Here is a 9,247-nt window from a genome sequence, read left to right on the forward strand (position 1 = left end):
GTTCTTTTTTTTTTTTTGAGGCACCAACAGTCTGCAGAATGAGCTTTACTGTGGAGGACAGTTAAACAGAGGTGTATGGTGGGAAATCACAGTATTGTTTAGCTCAGCTTGGGACCATTAGTTCCACACCCTTAAAACCTGACCCTGCATCATTCATTAACCCGCCACTGAACGCTTGGCCTTGAAAGGGGACGGAAAAGTGTCTCGGGTACGCGGGGATGCACCGTGAGAGTGTTAGATGTGTCACAGTGATCTAAAATCTCCTTGTCTGCTCAGGTGGAAATTCTGGAAGTCAAATTATACTACAATTGGCACATTTCAATAAGCTACGATAGATTGGTGTCTTGTCCGGGGTGTACCCCAATGCCTTGCACCCAGTGCTTCCAGAATAGGCTCTGGTTCACTGCACCCCCCCTCAGGACAAGTGGTTACTGAAATTAATCAGATGGATGAATGGATGGACAGGAATTATAATAACACTCAGACGGGTGTTTGTTTTCCTTTATGATTCACTTGTTTCGGCTGTCTGTACCCTATGGAGGTGCACACCGGCACAGTTAATAGTGCAAGCCCTGAGCAACACATCTACCTGGGTGCGTGTGCGGTCTTTTGGGTCGTCGTAACTTTTCCTCCGGCTCCCGGCTGCGTGCTTTCGGCTTAACCCTCCCGTATTCTCGCAGCGAGGGGCAGAGAGGTAACGTACTGAGAGCAGAGCTGGGAAATGAGGCCACGTGTCTCTGCCACCTCCGCCCAGCACGAAAGCAGCTGTTTTATTGAATACATTTGTATATTTTAAAGCGCGCTGCAGTTACCCAGGCTCCTTGCAGACCTACTTTCCCTGAGACGCCCCAGAGGTCCCCCAACACCCAGCAGAGTGGATCGGGTCTCCTCGGGCTGCGCGGCTCCTACGGTGAATCTTTAATCGGCTGCGTGTCTCAGATGAAAGAGAGAAAACACCTCGGGAAAACACAAGTCAGAGGCGGCACCTCCCCTAACCGCAGCCCGCTTTGACATGCTGGGATGCTGAGGGGAGTGCTGCTCTTCTGCGCCGTGTGGCTTCCGCTGCTGCCGCCTCCTCAAAGCTCGGTCCACTCCAGGGCACAGGGTGTTGCTGGCCTTTCCTGCCGAAGAAATGGCCACGGGGTTTTGGGGTTTTTGGGTTTTTGTTACGCATCGTATTTGTTTAAGTTGTTACGTGGGTGGCGAGTCCCATGTTTCCTCTGTTTCAAGTCCATCTCCAAAACCCGCACTGCTGCAGGCCAGAAGAACCGGGATCATCTGCTGCTCCAAGGACTGTGCGTTCCCGGAGGCTAGCTGTAGACCTGCGTGCGCTTGTTTTTACCCAGGGCCCTGCAGGGTCCCTTCCTGCTTCTCCGGGGCCCTCGGCATGCCAGAATTTCCAAAAGGACCATGTTGTGCCTCTGTGAACTCTTTTTTTTTTTTTTTTTTTTTCCCCCCCCACATAAACTGCGCATTTTCCATTATTTCCCAGAGCTCAACGCTTCTGACGCAGCTGCCCCATGGGCACCCCACCTCTTTCTTTCTGTCCCCACTTGCTCTCGGTATATTCCGAGCCCACTCCCCACTCTGAGTCCACTGGGGGCAGTTGGGCGCCGGCTGTTATGGTATCGTGTTGCGGGTTGCTGAGATACAATGGCTAGGTGTGCCCGCGAGCCGCCCGGGCAGACAGAACAATGGCTCTAGACAGAGATGTATGAGCGATGGACGTGTCCAGGCTGCTCCGTCAGCGTGGATGGAGTGCTGGACTCTGCCTTCCAGCGACCCGCTCCCATATACAATGGAAGGTTGAGGTCAACATCATGGGAAACAATGTGAATTCCCTACATAAACGGATACAGCTAACTGGGCTATTTTTGTTTACTTTGTAGCGGTACAATAAGTCAGTATTTATTTTTACACATGCTGTTTGAAAGCAGTAGTTTGCTAAAAGAAAGATAAAATATTGTAAAATTATGCCGCAGAAAATATTTGCCAATATGTGTGCTGGCTTGTTTTTTCTAGAAACGTTCAACATAGTTCAGTATCAAGTCCCAAAAAACGCGGTGACTGAATAAATTGCCTCATGCGGGAAAATTGATTGGCATAAAAGGATGACATTGCTTAAGGCTGTCCTGCTTCTCGGCTCTGTTTGCATCATCCCCATCGCAACATGAATGCGTACAGGGCTGCGAACAGCACAAGTGTTTCTTTCCAGTATCAGCTCCCGTATTTACATAATGCACTGAAAATGTCTTTCTTTAGTTTTTCGTACAAACCGCATTTTTCCTTTCGCTTTCGGTCGTCACCAAAACCAAAATTAATGCATTCTTAGCCGTGTCAAAACACCGGTTCTCTCCGTGCCAAATGTAAACCTGTGTCGAAAGCAGTGAGATCCTCCACTCGCATCCTGCATATATATTCTATGGTCCCGTCCCTTAACCGCCGTTGGCCGTGAATTGGTTTGTGCTTGTAAGAAAAACCGTGATCTTCATTAATCTTGCTTTTTACTTTCAACATTCCTACATGGGAAGGTCGTGAGAGAATTTCTGGGTCCCCATAGCTCAGTGTCTGCCGTCGTGGGAAACAAAGGTCGTTAACCATACCTTGCCTGTCAGACGGTTGAACGGATGCCAGCGTGCTACATATTCAGGGCCCGTTTGAGCTCTTATCTTGTATTTCTAAAAAAACAAAATGTATTGCACATTACAACTGTCATCCAGCATTGTCCGTTTTCCTGAGCTCCGTCGAAGGTCTGACAGAAAGTTGGACCATGTGGCGCTGTGGGATCGGACTGCATTCGGGGGCACGCAAGACCTCAGACCGAAAGGCCTGCTTGTTGTGTGGGAGCTCCTCGGCGCTGATAAATGGAGCTTGGGGGGACGGCGCACGAAGAGCAGAAATCCAAGCCCACCGCCGACCGCTCAGGAACTGGCACGCGTTCGGCCGCATTCCTGAAACGGATCGCAAATGTTTGGCAAGGCAAAAGACAGGCTGACGGTGCGCGCGGTGTAAAATACGAGGTGATGCTCGGCGCGCGGGAGTAACGCTACGAGCCAGAAGCGGGAAATTATTCCAGAGATGGCAGGAGGACGACGAAGCACAGAGCGGAAGGCGTTGGTTTGCGAGGGGGATTGCGCGGGGAGGGGGGCGACGTCAGGTGCGAGGAGGTCTGACGGAGCGGCGCGGGCGCACGCTGACGGGTACACGAGAAAGGCCGCGAGAACGTCGCTCGGCCCGAGTCGCTCTCCTCACGTGTCCGCGTGGCATAAAGTGGGAAATTCACAGCATTAATCCGCGACAATTCCGTTTCGAACCCCCGAAATACTGAGCTGCCTTTGTCCACAACGGCAGCGCAGACGGAGAGAGAAAGGGGAGTGCTCCTCCTGCAGGACTCGGAGCCACCGACCTGCTCGCTCTCTGTGACACGGTGACAGCAACTCTCCAGGAGTCTCCGCTTCTCCTTCGCGTCACTCTTACGCTCATGCAAGCCACCCGGGCAGACCAGGAGCTCAGTAAAGCCGAAGCCCGAGGCGTCTCTCTCTGCATTTTGTACTCTCGCGCAGACGCGGAGCACTCTGGGTACCCCCGATCATCGGACATACCTTTAAGAATTAACACCAGACATGTTGCTGTGGGCCACATTTCCATCCGAGTCCACTTATGAACAGCTCAACTAAGCCATGTTTTGGCAGAACATCTACCGACAGAAGAACGTGAGCGACATCCGACCGAAAAGAAGAAGATCACGCCAGCGTTGCAAAAAACTGTATGAAGACGCAAGAAGGTAATGACGGCTGGATCAGTAATAGCTGAGCTAAATTGTTTTTAACTGAAAAAACAAACATCCAAACAATATTAAATGCAGTACTATAATAATACAAGTGTTACAAGGTGGAGAACTGCAATTGAACAGCCCCCTTGTTACCTGTAAAGGAAAGAGAGCCGGAATGAGAGTCGTCCCAGCAACACGACGCCAGTGTTGAGTTTGTTCATTGATTCCCTGTCGTCTACAGTCTCCTACCCGAAGATCCTGGTCTCTCACAACACTGGACATACTTGTATATACTACACTATTTATCTCTTACAAGTATTACGTGTGTTACGTAAAGAACAGCTTGGTCTCGAACCGACATGAAAAGTATTGAGTGTATGCACGGCGTTAATTATTCGGTGTCTGTGGGTGTGAGAAAGATGCTACAGGGCATGGTAAAATGAAAACATAATCATATATGCTTACCATATTTGAATCTTGTATACTCTGAAAAGAAAACATGAAAACAAAGCATGTTTATTTGCTAAACCATGTTTTTAAGAGATGGAGTTGTGCCACATGAGACGGGACCGACAAGGGACTTGGCCAAGATTACTGTCCATAACTATAATCTGGGATTCTGCATCATTTATATTTCTCCATAAATAACAGCAAATGAGTTATTTGAGCTGTGATGGTTCTTTATGGACCGTCTGAGGATTTACACACACCTGGAGGACATGATAACTGTCAGCATGTAGCCTTTTTCCGTAGGGCCACGAAGACCCGCGTGAAGGCCACTCCAACCCAGCTCGACTTCAAACGCACTGCCCTTGCGCTCCGAACGCCTCAGCACTTGTGATCTTCGCAACACGTTCTCTACACCGTTTCTTTCCAACAGCGGCTCACCGAATAACCTATGTACTGTACTTAGTACGCACCGCCGAAAGGAAAGCCACGCTCAAAAGGTATTAAATTCAAGGCAAAAAATTACACACCGTTTTTGCAGAAAACCTGGTTTGAACCCCTGTTCGCCACCGAACGAAAGCTACGCTCCTGTTACATTAAACGAGGCACTGCCTCTCTGTGTGTTTCCAAGGAGAACTGCAAGGACTGTCCGGCTGCCTCGGAGCCTTCTGGAATAACCTGGGGACACTTTCTGCTCCCAGGACTTTTGGCGCACGAGGAACGATTACAGTACAGGAGATCTGGCTGCGCTCTGTGTATCTGTGCAGGTGAGTAGTAACCAGGATGAAAACCTGGGAACGGGCTGAAGAAAATAAAATACCTACACCAGCTGCAGCAATTCTATTATTACATGAGGTAACGGAAATATGACACCTGAAAAATTGAGGTTCTTGAACAGCGTCACTGAAGGTTTACATTTCAAGACTAATTTACTGGTCTGCTCATTTTAATGTCTATAAAATGTCCCACTTTGGCAAATCCTTCAAAGAATTCAAGTGAGCAGAAAATGCGATGTCTGGGGCACCGGTGTATCGGCACGGTGAATTACCGAGTGTTACTCTGCCTGAAACGGCTAGGCAAGGACACAGGAAGCCCCCGGGGATGCACATTGGGCACGAGATCTGGAATCAGTGCCAAGGGTTTTTTTTCTACATTTTGTGCCAGACTGTACAAAAGGGGGGAAGACAAAGAACAAAACTTTGCGCCTCTCGGCATCCGCTCTTGATGAACATGATTAATAGCAGAAGCGTGTGCTTTGGAGGGCACCCTGGAGCAGAGACACACATCAGTCCTTGTGTGGAACAAGCTCAGCACCCCCTGCCACGCTCTCCACAGCTCCCACCGCCACCTCCTCTGCTCCCAACCAAATCCAGCCTGCACACTTCGGGGCTCATAAATCATCCCAAACAAAACATTGTGATGTGCTGGTCTGACGCGTGAATGTATTACCTGTGCCAGGCAGACAGATGCTGCTTAAATCCCCTGTGTCCACATTTTGTTAGTAGCCAAAAAAGGACCTAAGAAATGACTTAGAGGAAGAATTCTGGAAAATACAAACTGCTGGTGAGAGCTTGACATTTAAATAAGGAAGATGTGTAAGCAGCTTGGAAAAGGAGATGTGAACTGTACTGCCCCATTGTGAGTGACATTCCAAAGATGACCTTGCCAACCAAAGGATTAAATTATTTTGCTGATGCATGCAGGAATTTTTACATTTTTGAATACCTAAGCCTCCTTTCTGGCCTGGCTTGGCAGAGAACATGAAGATGTAGGAAACGCATTGTACTTCTCATATGAAACTAAAGGTCTTTGGAAAGACTGCAGGGTCAAGATGAATGAAAGGTACAGTAATCCTTTGATGAAAGAAATGAGAAATCGCAGTATGGTACAGTTTACATTTAAATGGCACAAAATCTTTGCAGTTAAATAAATTGTGTCACACAGATATTAATCTATTATGTGATGAAAGCAAAGGGGGGGGGGTGTGGTGGCACAGCGGGTTTGGCTGGGCCCTGCTCTCCGGTGGGTCTGGGGCTCGAGTCCTCACCGCTTCAGACAATGTGTGTGTGTGTGATGGAAGCAAAGCAAGTCGTTATAGAGAAACGTCGTTCGGATTACACTTATGTCACTGCAATTACACTGTGCATTAATATTTCATAGCCACATACCAGGAACGCAGGATTTCACTCCTCCGGTTGTCATTTCTCTTTATCTAAAAACTGTCAACATACGAGACAAAGGACAAAGGTGTCCTGTTTATGGGGAGCTGAGTAAACAATCACAAACGTGCTATTAACGCAGTCCTTTGGGGTATCTGTTTCACTATCACATCCCACTGTTCATACACTCAATATAGGAAGCCATATTGAAACCGTGATGAAATAACGTCTTTTGGCGCAGGGTTTCTTTAGGTTTTAATTCATTCCTTAGGTTTTATTATGGAAAAGATTGTTATTTTACCTCAGTAAATATGGAACTACTGATGTCTGTAAATAAATATAGACACACACTGGATGAAACGGTCACGGTGAGCTGGCGCCTAAGCCGGCAACACAGGGCACAAGGCTAGACGGGGAGGGGACACATCCAGGACAGGATGCCAGTCCATCACAAGGCACCTCAAGCAGGACACGAACCCTCAACCTCCCAGAGAACAGACGGGGCTAAACCTGCTGTGCCACCACATCCCCCTAGATATAAAGACTCTCATTTAATAATTATTATACGATTTAACTCATTTTAATGTATGTGAAGCACTAAGTATACTGTATATAATAGTCTTGACATTTCTAGACTGGATAATAATTTACAAAATTCTTGTTTTCCAGGGCTTGTATTTGATGACCCTCGTAGCCGACTGTATGTGGTGCAATGTCCGTGTCTGCAAAACTTGAATAAAGAAAAATCAAAACTCAAAGAAAGTTAAGCGGGCAATTCACAGATTTGCTGAGGGTACCTGGAAGAAGACCATGGTCTTAAGCATGTTCTTGTGAACTGAAGTGAGGATATGAAATGAAGTGTGATTTAAGGCAGAGTGTGGGAACAGATGAAGTGGTTGTGGGCTGTACACACCATGCAAGAGACTAAAGGAGGGGGAGATGGTAAACCTCTGATATCGCTGTGCTTTCATATTACACAAAAATGTGGCATCAATTCAACCAGCCTACTTGTACCTTCAGTGGCTAATTTTATGTAACATGTTTTGTTCTCATTTTTAATGGACTTTGTTAGAGAAATGTGTGGAAATTGCAGATGCATTGTCCTGATTGTTTGCTACTCAGCAGCTGTACTTGCTCAAGGACCAGAAACATTTGATTATTATAACCCCTTAATATGTTTTTTGGTCTGTTATTCTGACTTCTATTGACTATTGACCAATGGGTTTATTATTCAATGTCTCACTCATTTTGGCTTCCACCGTTAATACACCTTTTGCTTTTCATTCTCGAGACTCATCATTTCAACTAAAAGAAAAACGCAGGACTGTGTGAATTCTCTAAGAGAATTAAGGCCAACTGAAACCTGCAGAATACTTAGGTTATTAGTATGTTTGAACAAAAGCTTAACTCTTTTACCAAGGCTTCTCAACAAGTTGGCAACCTCAAATTGTATGCCGTACTGGATTCCCTCACGTAATCCAAAGAGGATATTTTCATAGCCCTTTTCTTTGTTAAAGAGAAACAAAACATGAAAAAAGCATTGACCCAAAAAGTCATATAATCTTTTTTTTGTACCTAATAGATATTGATCACAAGGTCTGGCCTATTGAGGATGACATTTGCAATAGTTTGACAGCAAAGAAAGAAAAAACAGCCACCGGGTCACATTGCAGAGGGAGATCAGTCCAGTCATATCTGTAGAAATGATATGATATTTGCCCCTTAGCTCAGTTTCTCACTTACAGTGATAGTAATGAGGGGAAAAGAAAAACAATGTTCACTGTGAGACTGACAGATGTGGCTGGTCCAGTTGGCCTCCAGCCCTCTGGCGAAGCCCTGTCACAAAAAGCATGCCTGAAACGTCAGGCGGCTGTCACCCAAATGCCTCTCGGCCGAAAGAGAGCTTGAGGAACGAGAGAAGGAAGAGGATGTGGAGTCAGGGCTCATCGAGGCAAAGATGAAGCTATCCATAGCCAGCTGGTCTGCCTCTGAAGCACAAGAGAGAAGGGATGGAGGGGAAAATGGTTTCTCTTTGGTGGAAAAACACCTGAAGACCCACTGCCAGCAGCACAATCTGTGATGCTATGTTGAAAAAAGAAAAGCTGTTCAGACATTAGGGGGGTTCAGAGACAAAAGAAAATACCAGGAAGCGTTGGACTTTTCAGAAGGCAGCTGTTAGAAATACACCATGCTTAGAGTGCAAAGTGAAAGACATCGCCATTCCATAGCGGAGGTGCCATTTGATGTAATGCAAGAATACGAAATAGAAGTGACGGAGGTGAGAAAATTTAACGTGTGAAAACAGTCTGAATTATACGGAAACCGCTAATGCTTGAGCCAGAGTAACGTGTTCACAAGTAATTTGCCATAGAACAGAGTGAGGAATCCTCACTTCTTACTGATCTTCAGATTCCAGATGGCCTGGTATTTGGTGTATTTTGCAGAGTTAAATGCCAGCGGATACTTTTGCTGCGGTTCTGGAGCACAATGCAGAATCTAAAAAGAGACGAGATGAAGGTGACTTAGTGAAATCTTATGGTGTTAGAGAGATTGCCATAAAAATGACCACTATTTTGATGCTTATTTTCAGTATTTTCTCAGCAAACCTGGGATATCGCAACCATAATTCATTTTTTTATGTGAGCTGACAGTTAAAACGACAAGAGAGCTGGTGTGCAGAATGAGACAGCCCCAGAAGAACCCCACCCCGCGTGGAAGATATGCTCTGTTACTAGATGTAGATGGAGCAGCCGTTCTTCAAAGGATCAGGATATGCTGACTTTTCCTTGTAAAGGATGGACAGTCCCATGGTGTGATGAGAAAAGAACACATTCCACACTATTATAGAGCTGAGTTTTTGCTTTGGGAC

Source organism: Scleropages formosus, chromosome 11 (assembly GCF_900964775.1).
Source record: "Scleropages formosus chromosome 11, fSclFor1.1, whole genome shotgun sequence".
Taxonomy (NCBI): Eukaryota; Metazoa; Chordata; class Actinopteri; order Osteoglossiformes; family Osteoglossidae; genus Scleropages; species Scleropages formosus.